The sequence below is a fragment of the Bombina bombina genome, chromosome 4 (assembly GCF_027579735.1).
Source record: "Bombina bombina isolate aBomBom1 chromosome 4, aBomBom1.pri, whole genome shotgun sequence".
NCBI lineage: Eukaryota > Metazoa > Chordata > Amphibia > Anura > Bombinatoridae > Bombina > Bombina bombina.
In genome coordinates, this window is record NC_069502.1 from 203,916,004 (window position 1) to 203,936,677 (window position 20,674).

Consider the following 20,674-nt stretch of genomic DNA (forward strand, 5'->3'; position numbering starts at 1 on the left):
TCTGAGGTGAATGCTAAAAGATCTGTAATAGATCTACCCTATTTTAGGTAGCCTTCTACAAATGTTTATTCTTTCTTTTCATGGTTTGAGACCCTGGTGAGGCCTCATATTTTTGCAGAGAAGGTTACGATTTTCATTGGCATCTATCTACTTTGTCTTGCAATAGTACAATTGATATTATTAACCTTGGTTTATGCAGCCTATAATGTATACTATATATGTTTCCTTGTTATTGTTTCTCTTTGCAGGCGACTGTATATTGCTCAATTGTTTGACTTGTTTGCCGACATTTTTCCCTCAATAAAAATAATAAAAAAAAAAAAAAAATGTAGCCCAAGATGATTCTTTGACAGAAGGTAACGAGGATAGTCCTCCTTCCTCTCCCCATGTGTCGACACCAGTTACGCCTGCGCAAGCGTTGCCTAGTACCTCTAGCGCTTTGGGCCCTATTACATTACAACAATTAGCAGCAGTCATGGATAATTCCCTTGCAGCTTTTCTATCCAAACTGCCAGTTTTTCCTAAAAAGCGTGATAGCTCAGTTTTAAGAACAGAGGATGAGCAATCAGAAGCTTTGGATGATCTATCCGTTGTACCCTCAGAAGTGGCAGTGAGGGAGGGGCTGTCCGAGGGAGAAATTTCTGACACAGGAAAAGTTTCTCAGCGGGCAGAATCAGATGCCTTAGCGTTTAAATTTAAGCTGGACCACCTCCGCGTACTGCTTAAGGAGGTTTTAGCTACGCTAGATGATTGTGACCCCATGGTGGTCCCAGAAAAATTGTGTAAAATGGACAGGTTTCTAGTAGTCCCTGTATACACTGATGCTTTTCCGATACCGAAGAGGGTGGCGGATATTGTGACTAGGGAATGGGAGAGACCAGCCGTACCCTTTGTTCCCCCCCCCCCCCTATCTTTAAGAAAATGTTCCCCATAAATGACCCCAGGCGGGATGCGTGGCAGATGGTCCCTAAGGTTGAGGGAGCAGTTTCAACTCTCGCCAAGCGCACAACCATTCCAATAGAAGACAGTTGTGCTTTCAAAGATCCTATGGATAAAAAATTGGAAGGTTTGCTGAAGAAAATGTTTGTGCAGCAAGGTTTCCTTCTACAACCAATTGCCTGCATTATTCCTGTAACTACTGCAGCGGCTTTTTGGTTTGAGGCGCTGGAGGAGTCGCTCCAGAGGGAGACTTCATATGACAAAGTCATGGATAGAATTCATGCTTTAAAGCTAGCTAATTCTTTTATCACAGATGCCGCCTTCCAATTAGCTAAGTTAGCGGCGAAAAATTCTGGTTTTGCCATTATGGCGCGAAGAGCGCTTTGGCTCAAATCATGGTCGGCTGACGTGTCGTCCAAAACAAAGTTACTAAACATTCCTTTCAAGGGAAAGACCCTTTTCGGTCCCGAGTTGAAGGAAATTATCGCGGATATCACTGGGGGAAAGGGCCATGCCCTTCCGCAGGATAGACCGTTTAAGGCCAAAAACAAGGCTAATTTTCGTTCCTTTCACAACTTCAGGAGCGGACCTGCTTCAACCTCTGCTGCCGCAAAGCAGGAGGGTAACGCTTCACAGCCCAAAGCAACCTGGAAACCCTTGCAGGGCTGGAATAAGGGTAAACAGGCCAAGAAGCCTGCGGCTGCTACCAAGACAGCATGAAGGGGTAGCCCCCGACCCGAGACCGGATCTAGTAGGGGGCAGACTTTCTCTCTTTGCTCAGGCTTAGGCAAGAGATGTTCCAGATCCCTGGGCATTAGATATTGTTACTCAGGGGTATCTCCTAGAATTCAAGGACTCTCCTCCAAGGGGAAGGTTCCACGTGTCTCGTTTGTCTTCAGACCAGACAAAGCTACAGGCGTTCTTACGCTGTGTAGAAGATCTTCTAAAGATGAGAGTGATACACCCAGTTCCAGTTGCAGAACAAGGACTGGGCTTTTACTCAAAACTGTTTGTAGTTCCCAAAAAGGAAGGAACTTTCAGGCCAATCCTAGATCTGAAAATTCTAAACAAATTCCTCAGAGTTCCATCTTTCAAGATGGAAACCATTCGGACAATCTTACCGATGATCCAGGAAGGTCAATATATGACTACCGTGGATCTAAAGGATGCGTACCTACATATTCCTATCCACAAAGATCATCATCAGTTCCTAAGGTTCGCCTTTCTGGACAAGCATTACCAGTTCGTGGCCCTTCCTTTCGGATTGGCCACCGCTCCCAGAATTTTCACAAAGGTGCTGGGGTCCCTTCTAGCGGTACTAAGGCCGCGGGGCATTGCAGTAGCACCTTACCTAGACGACATCTTAATACAGGCGTGGTCTTTTCACAGAGCCAAGGCTCATACGGACATTGTTCTGGCCTTTCTAAGGTCTCACGGGTGGAAGGTGAACGTAGAAAAACGTTCTCTGTCCCCGCTCACAAGGGTTCCCTTCCTGGGAACACTAATAGACTCGGTAGAAATGAAAATATTTCTGAAGGAGGTCAGGAAGTCAAAGCTTTTAACTACTTGCCGAGTTCTTCATTCCATTCCTTGGCCTTCTGTGGCTCAGTGCATGGAGGTAATCGGATTAATGGTTGCGGCAATGGACGTTGTCCCTTTTGCCCGAATTCATCTCAGACCACTGCAACTGTGCATGCTCAAACAGTGGAATGGGGATTATGCAGATTTGTCTCCTCAAATACAAATGGACCAGAAAACCAGAGACTCTCTTCTCTGGTGGTTGTCTCAGGATCACCTGTCTCAGGGAATGTGCTTCCGCAGACCAGAGTGGATCATTGTCACGACCGATGCCAGTCTGTTAGGCTGGGGCGCGGTCTGGGACTCCCTGAAAGCTCAGGGCCTATGGTCTCGGGAAGAATCTCTTCTCCCGATAAACATTTTGGAACTGAGAGCGATATTCAATACGCTCCAGGCATGGCCTCAACTAGCGGAGGTCAAATTCATCAGATTTCAGTCGGACAACATCACGACTGTAGCGTACATCAGTCATCAGGGAGGAACAAAGAGTTCCCTAGCGATGAAGGAAGTAACCAAGATCATCAAATGGGCGGAGGATCACTCCTGCCATTTATCTGCAATTCACATCCCAGGAGTAGACAACTGGGAGGCGGATTTTCTGAGTCGTCAGACTTTTCACCCGGGGGAGTGGGAACTCCACCCGGAGGTTTTTGCTCAGCTGACCCAGCTATGGGGCATTCCGGAATTGGATCTGATGGCGTCCCGTCAGAACACCAAACTTCCTCTTTACGGATCCAGGTCCAGGGACCCCAAGGCGGCATTGATAGATGCTCTAGTAGCGCCTTGGTCCTTTAGTCTAGCTTATGTTTTTCCACTGTTTCCCCTTCTCCCTCGGCTAGTAGCCAGAATCAAACAGGAGAAGGCTTCAGTAATTCTGATACGCAGGACTTGGTATGCAGACCTAGTGGACATGTCATCTGTTCCACCATGGAAGCTGCCATTGAGGCAGGATCTTCTAATACAGGGTCCATTCAAGCATCCAAATCTAGTTTCTCTGCAACTGACTGCTTGGAGATTGAACGCTTAATTCTAGCTAAGCGTGGGTTCTCTGAATCAGTTATCGATACTCTGATCCAGGCCAGAAAGCCTGTCACCAGGAAAATATACCATAAGATATGGTGGAAATATCTTTGTTGGTGTGAATCCAAGGGTTACTCATGGAGTAAAGTTAGGATTCCCAGGATATTGTCCTTTCTCCAAGAAGGATTGGAGAAAGGATTGTCAGCTAGTTCCTTAAAGGGACAGATATCTGCTCTGTCTATCCTGTTACGCAAGCGTCTGGCAGCAGTACCAGACGTTCAGGCGTTTGCACAGGCTTTAGTGAGAATCAAGCCTGTCTATAAACCTGTGGCTCCTCCATGGAGTCTTAATTTAGTTCTTTCAGTTCTTCAAGGGGTTCCGTTTGAGCCTTTACATTCCATAGATATTAAGTTATTATCTTGGAAGGTTTTGTTTTTTGTAGCTATTTCTTCTGCTCGAAGAGTTTCTGAATTGTCTGCTTTGCAGTGTAATTCACCCTATCTGGTGTGCCATGCAGATAAGGTTGTTTTGCGTACCAAACCTGGTTTTCTTCCGAAAGTTGTTTCTAATAAGAATATTAACCAGGAAATCATTGTTCCTTCTCTGTGTCCTAATCCAGTTTCTAAGAAGGAACGATTATTACACAATCTTGATGTGGTTAGTGCTTTGAAATTCTATTTACAAGCAACTAAAGATTTCAGACAGACATCTTCCTTGTTTGTTGTCTATTCTGGTAAGAGGAGAGGTCAGAAAGCGACTACTACCTCTCTTTCTTTCTGGCTGAAAAGCATCATCCGATTGGCTTATGAGACTGCTGGACAGCAGCCTCCTGAACGAATTACAGCTCATTCCACCAGAGCTGTGGCTTCCACATGGGCTTTCAAGAATGAGGCTTCTGTAGAACAGATTTGTAAGGCAGCAACTTGGTCTTCACTGCATACTTTTGCCAAATTTTACAAATTCAATACTTTTGCTTCTTCGGAGGCTATTTTTGGGAGAGAGGTTTTGCAAGCAGTGGTGCCTTCCATTTAGGTTACCTGACTTGTTCCCTCCCTTCATCCGTGTCCTAAAGCTTTGGTATTGGTATCCCACAAGTAAGGATGAATCCGTGGACTGGATACACCATGTAAGAGAAAACAGAATTTATGCTTACCTGATAAATTACTTTCTCTTACGGTGTATCCAGTCCAAGGCCCGCCCTGGCAATTAAGTCAGGTTCAAATTTATTTTTGTAAAACTACAGTCACCACTGCACCCTATGGTTTCTCCTTTTTCTCCTAACCGTCGGTCGAATGACTGGGGGGGCGGAGCCTGAGGGGGAGCTATATGGACAGCTCTGCTGTGTGCTCTCTTTGCCACTTCCTGTAGGGAATGAGAATATCCCACAAGTAAGGATGAATCCGTGGACTGGATACACCGTAAGAGAAAGTAATTTATCAGGTAAGCATAAATTCTGTTTTTTACTATAAATAATCCCAGAGTGTCATGTTCCTTTTAAGTTTGTACCTAGCCTTTGTTTTTCAACACTGCATAGTAGTTGCTACATAATAACATACCACAAACATTTTGTGCCCCTTTAATAATCTACATAAACTTATAACAAAACTTCTTTTAAAACAAATGCAGCTGGATCCTCAGTATTTTTGCTGGCCCCTTATTTTGAAATAAATGTTTTTACTCTGTTACTGTAATGAATAATAATTTCTTTCATGTAATTGGCAAGAGTCCATGAGCTAGTGACGTATGGGATATACATTCCTACCAGGAGGGGCAAAGTTTCCCAAACCTCAAAATGCCTATAAATACACCCCCCACCACACCCACAATTCAGTTTTTACAAACTTTGCCTCCTATGGAGGTGGTGAAGTAAGTTTGTGCTAGATTTCTACGTTGATATGAGCTTCGCAGCATGCTGAAGCCCGGTATTCCTCTCAGAGTGCAGTGAATGACAGAGGGATGTGAAGGGAGTATTGCCTATTGAATGCTTTCAGAAGATTCTGCCTCAGATATTGACACTGACAAATCTTCATATTTATTTAAGATGGAGTTTATTTGTTCTTTACTTAAAGAGGTGTTGATTGCATTAGATATGGAGGAGTCTAGTCCTCTTGATATTAAAACTAGTAAACGTTTAAATTCGGTTTTTAAACCTCATGTAGTTATTTCAGAGGTTTTTCCAGTTCCTGATGCTATTTCAGATGTAATTTCTAGGGAATGGAGTAGTTTGGGTACTTAATTTACTCCTTCTTTAAGGTTTTAGAAACTGTACCCTTTGCCGGCTGATAGATTGGAGTTTTGGGAAAAAATCCCCAAAGTTGATGGGGCTATCTCTACTCTTGCTAAACGTACTACTATTCCTACGGCAGATAGTACTTCTTTTAAAGATCCTTTAGATAGGAAGCTTGAATCTTTTCTAAGGAAGGCTTATTTATGTTCAGGTAATCTTCTTAGGCCTGCTATTTCTTTGGCTGATGTTGCTGCAGCTTCTACTTTTTGGTGGATGCTTTAACAGTTACTTGGTTTTACCAACCTGCTTATATATTTCCGCCTCTAGTTCTTCTTCTAAGAGTGATCTCCAAGATCATTATGGAACAATCGTTTGTGTTTCTGATAGCACCAGCGTGGCTTCACAGGTTTTGGTATGCGGATCTTGTTCGGATGTCCATTTGCCAGCCTTGGCCACTTTCTCTAAGACCAGACCTTCTGTATCAAGGGCCGTTTTTCCATCAGGATCTCAAATCGTTAAATTTGAAGGTATGTAAATTGAACGCTTAGTGCTTAGTCATAGAGGTTTCTCTGACTCAGTGATTAATACTATGCTACAGGCTCGTAAGTCTGTTTCAAGGAACATTTATTACTGAGTTTGGAAGACCTATATTTCATGGTGTTCTTCACATAAATTCTCCTGGCATTCTTTTAGAATTCCTAGAATTTTACAGTTTCTTCAGGATGGTTTGGATAAAGGTTTGTCTGCAAGTACTTTGAAGGGACAAATCTCTGCTCTTTCTGTTTTATTTCATAGAAAGATTGCTAAGCTTCGTTGTCTTGTTCAGGCTTTGGTTCGTATCAAGCCTGTTATTAAATCAATCTCTCCTCCTTGGAGTCTTAATTTGGTTTTGAAGACTTTGCAGGCTCCTCCTTTTGAGCCTATGCATTCTTTGGATATTAATCTACTTTCTTGGAAAGTGTTGTTTCTATTGGCTAGCTCTTCAGCTAGAAGAGTTTCCGAATTGTCTGCTCTTTCTTTTGAGTCTCCTTTTCTTATTTTCCATCAGGATAAGGCTGTTTTGCGGACTTCGTTTAAATTTCTTCCTAAGGTTGTGAATTCTAACATTAGTAGGGAAAATGTTGTTTCTTCCTTGTGTCCTAATCCCAAGAATGCTCTTGAAAGATCTTTGTATTCATTCGTTGTAAGAGCTTTGAAATATTATGTTGAAGCTACTAAAGATTTCAGGAAGACATCTAGTCTATTTGTTGTCTTCTCTGGTTCTAGGAAAGGGCAGAATGCTTCTGCCATTTCTTTGGCATCTTGGTTAAAGCTTTTGATTCATAAAGCTTATTTGTAGGCGGGACAGTCCCCACCTCAGAGGATCATAACTCATTCTACTAAATCAGTCCCCACTTCTTGGGCTTTTAAGAATGAAGCTACAGTTGATCAGATTTGCAACACAGCAACTTGGTCTTCTTTGCATACATTTTACTAAATTTTACCATTTTGATATATTTGCTTCTTCTGAAGCAGTCTTTTGTAGAAAAGTTCTTCAGGCAGCTGTTTCAGTTTGATTCTTCTGCTAATGTTTTAAGTTTTTTCTTTCAATTTATGAGAAAACCTTATTTTTTGTGGATTTAATTTTTTCTGCGGAAAATGGCTGTTTTTATTTTATCCATCCCTTTCTAGTGACTCTTCTGTGGACTTCCACATCTTGGGTATTTCTATCCCATACGTCACTAGCTCATGGACTCTTGCCAATTATATGAAAGAAAACATAATTTATGTAAGAACTTTCCTGATAGATTAGTTTCTTTCATATTGGCAAGAGTCCATGAGACCCACCCTTTTTCTGGTGGTTATGATTTTTTATATAAAAGCACAATTATTTTTCCAGTTCCTCCTTTTTTGTATGCTTTTTTACTCCTTTTTCTTTCACCCCACTACTTGGCTATTCGTTAAAACTTGTGGGTGTGGTGAGGGGTGTATTTATAGTCATTTTGAGGTTTGGGAAACTTTGCCTCTCCTGCTAGGATTGTATATCCCATACATTACTAACTCATGGACTCTTGCCAATATGAAAGAAATGAATTTATCTGGTAAGTTCTTACATAAATTATCTTTTTTACACTATAATGTATCATTAAAGGGATATGAAACACAATATTTTCTTTTATTATTCGAGCATGCAATTTTAAGCCACTTTCTAATTTTCTCCTATTAAAGGGCCACTGTAAGTAAATATTTTCTATGCCTGTTACTAACTACCCCAAATACGCTTTTTATCAATAGCATTTCATTAACATATCTCTACCGTATATCAGAAATCTTGTCTGCAAATTTAATTGTTTTCCAAACCCACTCCGTGGGTATCCTTTGCTCTGTACCAATCCGTTTACAATACCTAGGTTTCAAAATGGCGCTTTAAACACAAAGTTATTGGTTTAAGTATTTTGAACATGCAGTGCTGAAAATAGTGGGCAGGATAACGTGACATCATCTGCGAATAAAAGATATAACTTTTAGAACGTTATGAAACTTCATTTTGGAGAAAATATTGGTCAGTAGGTTTTAATTAATGTTTATTAACTTTAATATGTTAGTTGTTTAGCTTAAAAATTATAACAGAAAGCAATCCTTTAACAATTTTTCTTCATTCTCTTGGTATCTTTATTTGAAAAAGCAAGAATGTAAGCATAGGACCTGGCCCATTTTTTGTTCAGAACCTGGGTAGCACTTGCTGATTGGTGGCTACATTTAGACACCAATCCGCAAGCGCTATCCAGGTGCTTTTTAAAATAAAGATACAAGAGAACGAAGAAAAATTGATAATAGGAGTAAATCAGAAAGTTTCTGAAAATTGCATGCTCTATCTGAAAATTTTGATTTAGTATCCCTTAAAAGGGACATTAAACACTAAAGACATTTTAGAACTAAAGTATTGCCCCACTCTAGTCATTGGTGCTGCCATGCTGAAGTCTGGCTTTCACTGCATTACAGTGCTGGTGTACAGTAACTCTCCTTCATATACCTACCTTGTAACATATGTTCCAAAATGGTGACACACACAATTATTGAGTTGGACATGACATGTATTTAGTGTTTAATGCTCCTATGGGCATGGAAGTCAAAATTAAACTTTAGTGATCTAGATAGCGTATACAATTTTTTAATACTTTTATTAAAGTTATCAGTTTCTTTTTGTTTCTTTTGTTGAAACTGCTCCTTTCCATATGAACCCACTGAGGTAGATGCATGTGTTTTGCTTACTTTATGAATAACATTGTTACAAACACTGTTGTCAAATAGTGCTCAAGGCACATGCACACTCCTCCGCCCACAAAGTTTGGATAATTTATATTGATGATGATAACTGCCTAGTGTATTTGAATGCATTTTTTCACTTAGCCTACCCTAATAATTTATAAGTGACTAACAATTTCATATTTTGTGCAATACTGCTTACATGAATATTGGAAGAGTGTTTTCTAAATAAATTGGAATATTGCTTTTGTTTTCTCTCAATGGGAAATGTCATTATACAATCATGTGGAGTAGTTGATACCTGGATTGGCTACCCAGCAGAAGTGGTATTGTGGACTCAAACAGCTAACATCATGGATGGAAGTTCTCCCATATACAGACCACTGGAACTTCGGTAATAAGTGTATGGTATTGTGTTTATGTATATTCTGTCCCAAGTTATTTTTAAAAGAACTGTAAGTTTGTACCTGTATGTTATTTTGAATGTCTTTATTTTTTATTTTGTACTGTGAAACCTGTATTGATATTTTTGTTATTAAACACATAGAAAATCTCATTCTGTCTTTGGGCTCTAATATTGGAATTCACACTCCTGTCTAGACAAGGTTAAAGGCACATTACCTAATTGTTAAATTGTGTGAGTTTTGGGGGGTTCCAAAACGCCCCTTTAATTTAGAAGTTTTGTGACAAATCAAACCTTTTCAACGTCACAATAGAGGAATGTGGACATGAAGGGGTTAATAGCACACAGCTCTGTTTTCCTTAACCTTGTGACTCTACAAAAGGACCTTCAAAGGGACACCACATTAACCCTCAATTCCTGTCCACACTGCTCTAATTAAGAATTTCTGCCACCACCAAAACTTCTAAATTAATGGGGCATTTTGGAACCCCCAAAAACTCAAACAATTTAACAATTAGGTAACATGCCTTTAACATTGTCTCAACAGGAGTGTGAATTCCAATATTAGAGCCCAAAGACAGAATGAGATTTTCTTTGTGTTTAATAACAAAAATATCAATACAGGTTACACAGTGCAAAATTATTAAGACATTCAAAATAACATACAGGTACAAAGTTACAGTTCTTTTAAAAATAACTTGGGACAGAATATACATAAACACAATACCATACACTTATTACCAAAGTTCCAGTGGTCTGTATATGGGAGAACTTCCATCCATAATGTTAGCTGTTTGAGTCACAGGGAGTTCTAACTAAAAGTTCCAGTTACATTCAGTTTTAAAACTACCCTTCTTTGTCTTGTCAAGGACAACACCCTTGTCATAATTTACGACGAGGTTAGCCAATACACAGCTAGCCATGGCTCACAGTATCAGTTTCCAAGAGGAGGGGGGTAGCTTACAGTATTCCTGAACACAGATATCACACAAAGAACAAGCAGTTCACACTAACCCTTTCCAGGCTTAGAGCACAATACCACTTCTGCTAGGTAGCCTATCCAGGTATCAACTACTTCACATGATTGTATCATGACAGAAAATATTACTATTATTGTTTGAAAGGCCAGTTATCGTGTGACAATATATATGGTTACATTTAGCCACCAATCAGCAAGCCCTACCCAGGTTCTGAGCCAAAAATGGGACGTCTCATTAGCATTACATTTCTGCTTTTTAAATAAAGATACCAAGAGACTGAAGAAAATTTGATAATAGGAGTAAATTAGAAAGTTGCATAAAATTGCCTGCTCTATCTGAATCATGAAAGAAAAATTGGGTTTAGTGTCCCTTTAAGCATCTACTTGTATAAATGAATACAATCCTTCATATTTTCCCTCCCCAGCATGGCATGACTAGCATAGTATGTTGGCTGCAGGAAGCAGTAAATCTGAACATACAAGGATTGTGGTGGCAATAAAACTCTTTGTCATATAATTAAATGAAAAATGAGGGCTTAACCAAAGTGTAAATCTCAAGCAGGACACACAAGGACAGCTGCTTGGGGCCCTCATTGGTTAATTTTGTGCAGTTTAATCTATTGACCTCTTTAGGGCCTTTATGGTAGCACTGGCAATTTACAATGGAACATTGTGATTTAGGATCTAAAACCAGTGACCCATGTTATGAGTAAATATGTGCAAAAATTCCATAAGAGGTCTATAGCTTATCTAGCTTCATCCACCTTTGTCAGCCTTTCATGTTTGTTTATTCCCTATGTTATTCTATGTAAGTGATTTACTAAAGATAATGAGCGTTAGTGAATCAGATGAATAGAAGAACATGTGATCTGGCAAAGCTGGAGACCTCTCTTAATGAATTTATTATGGAAAACTGCATCCATACTCCATGAATTTAACTATATACAATGGTTTCCATACCACTCACGTTAGAATTTGCCATGAATTTGCCTATATACAATGGTCTCCATTCCACTCACGTTAGAATTTGCCATAAATTTACCTATATATAATGGTTTCCATTCCACTCACGTTAGAATTTGCCATGAATTTACCTATATACAATGGTTTCCATTCCACTCACGTTAGAATTTGCCATGAATTTACCTATATACAGTGGTTTCCATTCCACTCACGTTAGAATTTGCCATGAATTTACCTATATACAATGGTTTCCATTCCACTCACGTTAGAATTTGCCATGAATTTACCTATATACAATGGTTTCCATTCCACTCACGTTAGAATTTGCCATGAATTTACCTATATAAAATGGTCTCCATTCCACTCACGTTAGAATTTGCCATGAATTTACCTATATACAGTGGTCTCATATAATTTTGTATAATTGTATAATTAATATTTTTAAATTATTTGCGATCATGTTTCCATTTAGATTATTCTATTTAAAGAAACATTAAATTTAAAATGTAATTCGCCCATGAAATGTTTTCATCATGCATAGTTAAAGGGACTGTCAACACCAGAATTGTTGTTGTTTTAAAAAATAGATAATCCCTTAATTACCTAGTTTTGCATAACCAACACAGTTATAATACACGTTTTACCTCTGTAATTACCTTGTATCTAAGCCTCAGCAGACTGCTGCCCCTTATATACAATGGTTTCCATTCCACTCACGTTAGAATTTGCCATGAATTTACCTATATACAATGGTCTCCATTCCACTCACGTTAGAATTTGCCATGAATTTACCTACATACAATGGTCTCCATTCCACTCACGTTAGAATTTGCCATGAATTTACCTATATACAATGGTCTCCATTCCACTCACGTTAGAATTTGCCATGAATTTACCTATATACAATGGTTTCCATTCCACTCACGTTAGAATTTGCCATGAATTTACCTATTCAATGGTCTCCATTCCACTCACGTTAAAATTTGCCATGAATTTACCTATATACAGTGGTTTCCATTCCACTCACGTTAGAATTTGCCATGAATTTACCTATATACAATGGTCTCCATTCCACTCACATTAGAATTTGCCATGAATTTACCTATATACAGTGGTTTCCATTCCACTCACGTTAGAATTTGCCATGAATTTACCTATATACAATGGTTTCCATTCCACTCACGTTAGAATTTGCCATTAATTTACCTATATATAATGGTTTCCATTCCACTCACGTTAGAATTTGCCATGAATTTACCTATATAAAATGGTCTCCATTCCACTCACGTTAGAATTTGCCATGAATTTACCTATATACAATGGTCTCATATAATTTTGTATAATTGTATAATTAATATTTTTAAATGATTTGCGATCATGTTTCCATTTAGATTATTCTATTTAAAGAAACATTAAATTTAAAATGTAATTCGCCCATGAAATGTTTTCATCATGCATAGTTAAAGGGACTGTCAACACCAGAATTGTTGTTGTTTTAAAAAATAGATAATCCCTTAATTACCCAGTTTTGCATAACCAACACAGTTATAATACACGTTTTACCTCTGTAATTACCTTGTATCTAAGCCTCAGCAGACTGCCGCCCCTTATTTCAGTTCTTTTGACAGACTTGCATTTTAGCAGTGCTAACTCCTTGGTAAATTCACGTGCATGAGCTTAATGTTATCTATATAAAACACATTAACTAATGCTCTCTAGTGGTGAAAAACTGTCAAAATGCATTTAGATTAGAGGCGGCCTTCAAGGTCTAAGAAATTGGCATATAAACCTCCTAGGTTTAGCTTTCAACTAAGAATACCAAGAGAAGAAAGCACAATTGGTGATAAAAGTAAATTGGAAAGTTGTTTAAAATTACATGCCCTATTTGAATCATGAAAGTTTTTTTTGGACTTGACTGTCCCTTTAAAAGTATTTTCATTATTTTACCTGCTTTTGCTATACTTTAAATATGAAAAATGTTTTCCACTCCCCCTTTCCTCCAGAAAGGCTGAAGTGCACTCAGTGGAATTAAGAATCCTTGCCCCTGTGCATGTTGCACAGTGTTTGTTTGATGTAGGCATAATCTCATTTATATGTGTACCTTATTAGCAGAGGCGAGAACAGAAACAACGCTAAATAGGCTTTTCAAGAGTTGTGTCCATGGCTTACAATATAACACTAGAAAAATAACAGATTTAAAGGGACAGTCAACACCAGAATTTTTGTTGTGTTAAAAGATAGATAATCCCTTTATTACCCGTTCCCCAGTTTTGCATAACCAACACAGTTATAATAATACACGTTTTACCTCTGTAATTACCTTGTACCTAAGCCTCTGCAGACTGCCCCCTTTTTTTCAGTACTTTTGACAGACTTGCATTTAGCCAATCAGTGCTTACTCCTCGGTATATTCATGTGCATGAGCTCAATTATATCTATATGAAACAGTCAAGGTCTACATTAGCATATGAACCTCCTAGGTTTAGCTTTCAACTAAGAATGCCAAGAGAACAAAGCAAAATTGGTGATAAAAGTAAATTGGAAAGTTGTTTAAAATGACATGCCCTATTTGAATCATGAAAGTTTTTTTGGACTTGACTGTCCCTTTAAATGAATTTAATATGTATACAATGTATGCAGATCTTTTGCAATGCAGCAATTCATTTCTGATGCAGGTATAGAAAGACTATAACCTGCCTTTAAGTTATGTACAAGTACCATTTTTTTAAAAGTATGATCGGAGCAATATTTTTAATATAGGGTCCCTTAGGACAGGTCTGGAAATCATTATGTTCTTTTTAGAGCTTTATAGATATTTGTGTTTCGAGGTTAAACCCATTATGTGTGTGGCACAAAGTTAATTAAGTAGATGATTGTTATTATTTAATTTCTAGAAACCAACACAGAAAAAATAGGAGCCAGAAATGCATAATTGTTTTTACGCAGAGCACAGTTAAAAGGGTATGAAACAGTACTTCATTAGTAACAACAATTATTATTAAATTACTTTAGATTAAAGTAAACATAAAAAGAAACAGACTGTGCTAAAAAAGCAAACCACTTATTTGTTTCCTTGCAAAATTAGTGCTTAGAAATTCTCAGTCTAGCACCTGCCCACAGCTAAACAAGGAAGCAGACATTGCAAAACTTAAGTTGTAGGTCAAGTAATTTTTGCAGCAGAAGCCCTATATTGATCATGGGAAATAAACTGACTGGGGCTATTTTATGGTGTCTCCTAGCAACGCTTCAAATGAAACTCAATAACTTTGCCTTTCTGTTGAGACCTCCTCCTCTTTGAGGGGCTGGGACAGGAAGTAAGAGACACTGCAGAAATGAAATTAAAAAAATGATTAAAATGTAAAATCCTTTTAAATGTATGAATACATATTGCAATGATTTTTATTAAAGGGACAGTCTACTCCATGATTTATATTGTTTAAAAAAAATAGATAATCCCTTTATTACCCATTCACCAGTTTTGCATAACGAACACGTATTAATAGACTTTTTACCTCTGATTGCCTTGTATTTAAGCCTCTGCAGCCAGCCCCCTTTTTTCAGTTCTTTTGACAGACTTGCATTTTAGCCAATCAGCATTGACTCCTAGGTAACTCCACAGGAGTGAGCACAATGTTATCTAAATGGCACACAATATCATTGTTTATCTGTAAAAAAAAAAACTGTCAAAATTAAATGAGATAAGAGGCGGACTTCAGAGGCTTAGAAATTAGCACATGAGCCTACCTAGGTTTAGCTTTCAACAAAGAATACCAAAAGAACAAAGCAAACTTGATGATAAAAATAAATTGGAAAGTTGTTTAAAATCACATGCCCTATCTGAATCATAAAAGTTTAATTTTGACTAGACTGCCCCTTTCAATATAAGCCACTGCTTATTGCTCTTTTTGTTACTACAATGAAACAGACTGTTTAACATCCCTTTAATGCCTTGGCTGCTGTTAAAGGGACAGTCAAGTCCAAAAAAACTTTCATGTTTCAAATAGAGCATGTAATTTTAAACAACTTTCCTATTTACTTTTATCACCAATTTTGCTTTGTTCTCTTGGTATTCTTAGTTGAAAGCTAAACCTAGGAAGGCTCATATGACAATTTCTAAGCCCTTGAAGGCCGCCTCTTATTACATGCTTTTTTTATTTGCTTTTCACAACAGGGGAGAGCTAGTTCATGTAAAACATATAGATAACATTGTGATCACGCCCATGGATTGTGGCAGAAACTGCACTAATTGGCTAAAATAAAAGTCAATAGATAATAAATAAAAAGTCATGTGATCAGGAGGTTGTCTGCATCGGCTTAGATACAAGGTAATCACAGAGGTAAAAAGTATATTATTATAACAGTGTTGGTTATGCAGAACGGGGAATGGGTAATAAAGGGATTATCTATCTTTTAAAACAATAAAAATTCTGGTGTTGACTGTCCCTTTAACAGAAAAGGGACATATGCAGTGCCTGCTCTTCTCTTCCTCCTAAGGATGAGTCTTACTCTCTATATGTTGCCACAAGTTAACCGTAAAGCTGAAGGTAAACTTGCCCAGCTCCTGGGTGTGCTTATGATGCCCACTGTCCTGTGCTGCATGGCAACAGGCTCACCTCCCATAGCAAATTCCATAGGTTCCAGCCTTCTGCCTCTTAAACACAAGAAACACTAGAGACATCTACACAACTACACATAAGATTAAAAAAACACAAACGGCTTGTGGTAATTTACAGGGTGCCAGGAACAGGCTAGGTGTCCTCCTCAAAAATACTGGAACAATGTCTGGATAGAGTGGTGGGTGGGTTCATGCCTTACTCCCTCACAAGCTCTTTGCTTTGAATAACATTAATCTCTTTAATTGCCAGTAATACACATAAACAGAAATGTTTTGACCCCATTGACTGCCCATCACTTCCTTCTGCTCCATACATATGTACATAAGTGAAATTCAAGGAGCCATATGATGCATTTTACATTTAGCTAACACACAGGTACTTGAAAAAAAGAAATATTTAAGTGTACAGTATTTTTGTGAACATTTTACTGAACAGCCTGCTAAAATACTGAACTGTCTGGCTGAATATGGGACACCTGGCAACTGTATGGATACCTTAGTGTTTGTTGAGGCAATGGGTGAATAGAGAGGGATTGTAGGTGTTTTGTGGGTTAAAATACAATATGTTGCCCAGCACTTCTCCAAGTCTTGTTACTACTAGTCATACGTATATATTAAAAGAAATCTGTGGTCGTAATTTCTAACTGAGCTAAAGTACACTGTGCAGCATTATTCAGTGGCAGCTGGCTATGTGAGAAGTCTGTATACACATCTGCATTACACATTATGAGTACATGTCCCCAAGGGAACTCTAGACTCCTTCCTACGTTTATCTAATTTATACTAATTTCATGTCCTTATTATTTCACACAACTTTTTTGCCTTTTTACTCATAAAGGAAAACTAAAGTCAAAATTTATCTTTTATGATTCAGATAGAGGGCACAATTTTAAACAACTTTCCAATTCATATCTTTTTATATGCACACTTTCTAAAGCATCAGCTTCAACTGAGCATGTGCAATAAGTCTCAAATCTATATGCATTTTGTGAATGGCTGATGGCTGTCACATGATGCAGTGGGAAGGAAATTTAATTAAAGGGACATAAAACCCAACATTTTTCTTTCATGATTTAGGTAGAACATACAATTTTAAACAACTTTCCAGTTTACTTCTATTTTTAAATTTGTTTCATTCTCTTGGTATCATTTGTTGAAGGAGCAGCAATGCACTACTGGTTTCTAACTGAACACATTGGTGAGCCAATGACAATCGGTATATATATATGCAGCCACCAATCAGCAGCTGTAACCTAGGTTATTTGGTGCTCCTGAGCTTACCTAGATAAACCTTTCAGCAAACAATAACAAGGGAAGGAAGCAAATTAAATAATAGAAGTAAATTGGAAAGTTTTTTTTAAATTGTATTCTCTATATGAGTCATGAATGTCTAATTATGACTTTACTGTCCCTTTAACTTTAAAATTTGTCAGAAAAAGAAAAAAACAAATCGACCACTCATTTGAAATTCAAACTAAGTGCTTTTGCATTGGCCCCTTTTTATCAAGCTGCGAATGCAGCTTCGGGGCACAGGCGTTTTAGGCTCTCCTGAAGTAGCAGCAGACTTAAAGGGACAAGTCAAGTCAAAATTTTACTTTCACGATTCAGGAAGTAAAAATATATATAAATATAATATAGATAAAGGAGAATCAGTTGATGTGATATACTTGGCTTTTGCAAAGGCTTTTGATACAATGCCACATGAGAGATTAATGTAAAAATTAAGGGACTGGGAATAGCTGAAAATGTTAACTCAAGGATAAATAACTGAATAAAAGACAGGGAGCAACGAGTAGTCATAAACGTATCATACTCCGATTGGACAAAGGTAATAAATGGCGTCCCCCAGGGATCAGTATTGGGCCATCTTCATTATAGCTACATCTGTATTTTTGCAGATGATACAAAGTTGTGTAAGGTCATTAGGTCAGGGTAGAATGAACTTGCTTTTGATCTACAAAAAATTAGAAGAATGGGCAAGTAAATGGAAAATGAGATTTAATACTGGAAAATGCAAGGTTATACATTTTGGAAGTAAAAATAAACAGACAATCTATTATTTAAATGGGACTAGACTTAGCCAAACAGACGAGGAAAGGGATTTGGGACTATTAATAGATAAGCTAAAGATGGGTGCACAATGCAGGGCAACGACTTCTAAGGCTAATAAGATACTAGCATGTATTCAATGAGGCATTGATGCAAGGGAGGAAAACATAATTCTGTCACTATATAAGACCTCACCTCACAGTATGGAGTGCAGTTCTAGGGGCCGATCTCAAAAAAAGACATTGCAGACTTTAGAAAAAAGTTCAGATAAGGGCCACAAAGCTAATAAGGGAAATTAAGAATTTTAATCAATGAGAAAAGGTTAGCCAAACTTGGTCTGTTTTCTCTAGCAGAGGTGACATGATTACTTTATATAAATATATTCAAGGCCCATATACAGAGATGGCAGAAGCTCTGTTTATTCCAAGAAAATTGTTTGTGACAAGAGGTCACAATTTAAGGCTGGAGGAAAAGAGATATAGGGGGCGATTTACCAAGCGGTCAATCGGCCCCAATGCAGCTGTTTCCATGTGAAAACAGCAGTTAAGAAGCAGCGGTCTTATGACTGCTGCTTCTTAAGTGGTTCACTGCCTCTGAGGCGGCAAACAGCAATCAGCTTGATCGAATATGATCAGGTTGATTGACACCCCTGCTAGCGGCCTATTGGCCGCGAATCTGCAGGGGGCGGCATTGCAAAAGCAGTTCACCAGAACTGCTTGTGCAATGCTAAATGCCAACAGCGTATGCTGTCGGCATTCAGAGTTGTCTGCCCGACATATGATAAATCGGTCCCTTAATCTCCTGCAATGTAAAGATTTTTTCACTGTAAGAGCAATAAAATTGTTTAACTCATTACCTGAGGAGGTAGTAAATGCTGATATCTTAGATACATTTAAAAATGGTTTAGAATTAGATACATTTCTGGCTAGAAACAGAATTCAAGGATATGATTGCTTGTGTTAAATGGTTCAACTTTTTTAATGGAATTAATTCACGGTAGCGAACCATGTCTGTCCGACCTTTGTTAAAAGGTGCCCATTGTCTTTTTATTATGCATTTGTTGATTATGCTCATTTACTGTGTTTAGTGGTCCTTTAAGTCTTGCTTTCTCCCTGTGGGCTATATGATGGTTTTAATCCAGATAATTTTGCCAAACAAAACCTTTCGTGCTTTTTGTCAGGCACGATCTACTCACAGTGTTTGCTTCTTGATGAGAAAATAAACAAGAGGCTGAATAAGTGATAATTACACTTTAAATACAAGAATTAATTTGAGATACACGTAAGAGAATCATCTTGCACAAATGAAGGGAAAATAAAGTATGCAAACATTTTCTAATAGTTACAGAATTAACTTGCCACAGTATCGAGAATTCCATGTCTGGCTATTATGGTTTTGGAAGATCTATAAAATAGTTTCCTGACTCCTAAGAATTTGTATTGCCGGCTACTCTGTGTTCTCATTGGCTTCTAAGTATCAAATATACTTATATACAAATATACTTATATACAAAAATACTTATATACAAATATACTTATATACAAATATATACAAATATACTTATATATACAAATATACTTATATACTTATATACTTATATACAAATATACTTATATACAAATATACTTATATATACAAATATACTTATATACTTCTATACAAATATACTTCTATACAAATATACTTCTATACAAATATACTTCTATACAAATATACTTATATACATATATACTTATATACAAATATACTTATATACAAATATACTTATATACAAATATACTTATATACAAATATACTTATATACAAAAATACTTATATACAAATATACTTATATACAAATATATACAAATATACTTATATATACAAATATACTTATATACTTATATACAAATATACTTATATATACAAATATACTTATATACTTCTATACAAATATACTTCTATACAAATATACTTCTATACAAATATACTTATATACATATATACTTATATACAAATATACTTATATGAATTATAAAATTACCTTAGTTTAAATAGCACCCATATATTTACATGTATAAAGCTTGTGCAATTTTTGTTTACAATTTTCTTGCAAAATGATGCTATCTGTAGTGTAATTATAGTTTGTGTAGCCATAAAGATGTTATTTCGTTTATAAATAATTTTGTGTGAAAAAAAAACAAAATGTAAAAATCACCACATTTCAATAAAAACATATGTTCCAAAGTACTATTTTTACTACTGTGATAACCTTATATTTTGCATCCAAAATTAAAAATATATATATTTAAAATAATGTGATTTAGATTTGTAACTATTTTTTGCTTTTTGTCCCGCTATTACTTTATTTTCTTCCTCTTCTTTGCTTAATTTCTGCCTCTGTGCCTCTCTCCCTCTTTCTCCCTGTATTTCCCCCCTCCCTTTACTAGCTACAGCTGCTCTGTTTTGTGTTTAAAAAAAGCTTTGGAAGTGCTTATACTGTTTGGGGAAGCATTAAATGAGAAGAAGTGTCATATGCCTCTGGTGGTAAAATGCCTGCTTGAGTCAAATCTTCTGCGTTGTTTTTTTCAAACCAGCAGCAGAAACTTTTCGAAATTTTTCAAAGACATAAACAACAAAAACAAAACGCTTTAATATAAAATGGATTAGTACAAT

At 37.2% G+C, this 20,674-nt stretch overlaps 1 protein-coding gene across 2 annotated transcripts in view; it reads left to right on the forward strand.

Moving 5' to 3' along the window:
- Window positions 1–20,674, forward strand: part of PPP2R3A (protein phosphatase 2 regulatory subunit B''alpha) — a 703,244-nt gene that overhangs the window by 425,882 nt on the left and 256,688 nt on the right. The window lies entirely within an intron of this gene.